The sequence below is a fragment of the Meleagris gallopavo genome, chromosome 6, assembly GCF_000146605.3.
Source record: "Meleagris gallopavo isolate NT-WF06-2002-E0010 breed Aviagen turkey brand Nicholas breeding stock chromosome 6, Turkey_5.1, whole genome shotgun sequence".
Classification (NCBI taxonomy): Eukaryota; Metazoa; Chordata; class Aves; order Galliformes; family Phasianidae; genus Meleagris; species Meleagris gallopavo.
In genome coordinates this window covers 22,083,499-22,087,104 of record NC_015016.2, presented here as the reverse complement: position 1 = coordinate 22,087,104, position 3,606 = coordinate 22,083,499, and positions in this window count along the sequence as shown.

The following is a 3,606-nucleotide window of genomic DNA, read 5'->3' as shown; positions in this document are numbered from 1 at the left end:
CGACTGTATAGATTTCCCCAAATTGAACACTTTTGAGTGAATCGGGTGCACTGTTCAAAAGTTATCCTGATATGTGCACAAGTACTGGGGGATAGATAAAGGAAATAATGTCTAATACGTGAATCACAGGACTGAACAAAAAAGCAGAGGACAAATCACGGAAGTATTATGTGCCCATTCTTCAAGTCCAGCAATAATATATTTCATAGATTTTCAAGTAATGGAGACATTTACATTCAATATTCCTTTTTCAGCAAAGTACATCCAACAAAACAATGTAAGCTTGTATATCAAGGCTTCATGACTACAACTTATAACATTGACTGGCCATTCAAAAAGCTCCATACATGCCACACTTCTTTTTTAACAGTGAGTTCCACAGATTAAATGTAAGGACAAAATATTCCTTAGCACACTTAGTAAATTAGCCCCAACACAAATACTACTCAAATATTACATTTAAATCAGTGGAAAAATTCAACTTGTTGAAAAAAAGTTGAGCTTTGACTTAGCTGAATTCAGTGAGATTTTGTTAAAGAGTTCAAGGTCTTACCAAAATAAGTTATTTTGCTATCAGCAACAGAACATGCTGATAACATCAAGAAGTCGTGGCAGTGCTGAAAAAAATCAGTGGCAATGATCAGCCCCTGACAAAGTAATTACAGCAGACTACATTCTTCAAGGGTGGATTCAGCATACTTTCAAAAATCTGTCTTTGTTTTTTCTTTTGTTCTCTTAAACAATTATTGTAATTTTAAGAAAATCAGCTTAAAAGAAATTAGTCTGTATTTCAGCAATATTTGACATGCTTAATGTTATCAAGGGACAAAAGTAAAAATTGCGGAGGTAGCAGAAAAGAAAGGAAGAATTCAGATTATCATTTCTCACATGAAGCCACACAGTCCACAGTCATGTAGAGTTCAGTCAGTTGTGTTTTTTCTTGGTAACTTCTGAAATGCATTTTTCCCTACTGATTCATGGAAAACTAAGAACTTGACAAATAAGTGAAGCAATGGAACATTCTTGCTACCAGAATTGGATGAAATAATTTAAGCTTTCAGTTTTAGGGGCACTTACAAAGGTATAAAATGTTTAAATTAAAAAACTATCTTTACACCACTGAACATGAGCAAGTGCTGGATTCTGCACCTGGGATGGGGCAGCCATGGATTTATGTTCAGGCTGGGGAAGAGAAGCTGGAGAGCAGCCCCATGGAAAGGGACCTGAGGGGGGTTCTGGCTGAGATCATGAGGCAGCAGTGTGTCCTGGCAGCCAGCCGTATCATGGGGTGCAGCAGGCCCAGCACTGCAAGTGGGTGAGGTCCCACTGTTCTGCAGCCTCATCTCCAGCACTGTGTGCAGGTTTGGGCACCACAGTGTAAGAAGGACATAAAGCTATTAGAGAGTGTCCAAGAGTGAGCTATGAAGATGGTGAAGATTAGTCTGGAGGGCAAGATGTATGAGGAGCAGCTGAGGTCCCTGGGTTTACTCAGCCCAGAGGAGCTGAGGGGAGGCCTGCAGCTCCTCACAGGAGGCAGAGGGGCTGCGCTGAGCAACAGGGTCTGAGGAACAGCATGGAGCTGTGTCAGGGGAGGGGTATGTGGGGATCAGGACAGGGTCTGCACCAGAAGTTGGCTGGGGCAGGAAACAGGCTCTTCAGGGTCACGGCCCCAGGTGCCAAAGTTCAAGAAGTGTTTGGACAGTGCTCTCAGACACAGGGTTTGGATTTTGGGTGGTGCTGTGTGGAGCCAGGAGTTGGACTCAGTGATCATTGTGGGTCACTTCCAACTCAGAGATATTACGCGATTCTATAATTTAATAGCTCTTATAAATCCTATAATTTAGTAACTCTTCCCTTCCTTCATGCTGGATGTATGCATGGCTGTCAAGTTAATTACACCAGTGCATGGATCTGGATGAATCATTCTTTTCCATGCATTACTTTTAATAGAATCAAACTCCCTGGTCTGATTAACTTCATGACTTTAAATTCTTCTGTTAGCAGAACTGAGAGAACCGAGAAGAGTGGCCAAAGGGAGGGGCAGGTTACAGTAAAGACTGCTGTCAACAGGAATTGACATTAAAACAGAGCCAGCACAGCCCTTGTTCTGGCTTCCTGGGCACATTTTCAGAGTAGTATTATGGGATCTGGTTATCCCAGGTAATCTTGGCACAAAATTCCTCAAGTCCCTTTAACAATTTAAAAGTTCTCTCTCCAGTGAGTTTCAGTTCTATATGTCTGATTTAATTATATCTGTGATATGTAACAACTCAGGGAATTACTTTGCAGCTTTTTTAGAGGCATTGCAAAACCACTTATACTAGAGTGATGGATTCCTACCGAATATGTCTGTATTACTTTTTCCTCTTGAATGTCTTCATTATTCTCGATCTTTCCTGGTATTTAATCAATGTTTTCAGGGATTATAGGTCTTCTTTTAAAGCACTCCACAACTAGCTGAGCTTTCTGTTCCTTGTCACAAATTCTTATACAAATGCTAGAATATATGGACTGTCAGTTAAAAGATCTGTCAGAATTTCTTTTCATTACATTCCCCTATCAAAGTGTCCATTAGGTTTTTCATATAATTCCTCTCTCCTTTGGAAACTCCAGACTCTTCACCCACCATGGGGAGAATGATCTCCCTTGAATGAAGACATTTTATTGTTCCTATCAGCAGCTCTTCTAGTTTTTAAAATACTTTTTTTGCCTTTATACAGGTCTGGATGTACATTACACAGTGGCAGACAAAATTTATACATGCATTTAATGATGTGTGATTTTATAAAAATAATTATTTTACAAGTAAGTGCCTCAAATTGCCATATGCATCATTTCTATATTTTATAGTAGTATATAGGCATATTAATACGCTGAATTTTGAACCAGCCACGTAAACTAAAAGGCACATACACATTTATTTTAATTACTGTTGAACTAAGTTATATCTATTATAAAGGGAGAAATAAAATATTGTCAATAGCATTTTCTTCTGTAGCCCTTTTTCCTGCTTACGTGATCCTCCCCACTCCTGTTGTATTTGCATGCTTTAAAAGCTGGAACATACTGTTGCAACATCCTGTGAAGGAATACTACTCCAGGACTACAGGTTAGTGAGTTACTTAGAGGTGAAGTAGTTTACTAAAGACTAAAGCAGAAAACAGACTTGATATAAGGTTTCAAATTCTGGCTGTAAGCATTCAACAGCATTCAACATTACTTTGTAAATAAAAGGCTATCTATTGTACAGAAAACCTAGCTCATATTTGAGATTTTGTTTTGCACGTCATACAAATAGCTTTGAATGGCCTCTTCCAAGGAGTGTTTTCATTAACCTCTCTTCAGTTTTCATTCGTGTTTCAAAGGTTGACTTCTATGATCAGCTGTAAACAACAAAGCCAACTATTTGACCAGAATTTAGCAAAATTGGAGACTGGAGACTCCAGACTTTCTTAGAAGGGGAGCAGCAGAGCTGATTCTGGAGAGAGCAATTTAACCCATTTTGATAAAAACAAACATTAATCTGTTAAAGACTGGGGTTGTTTTGCAGTACTTAAAATCTCAGCTTAGTCCTAAGTAGTAAATTTGAACACAACTTTTGATTAT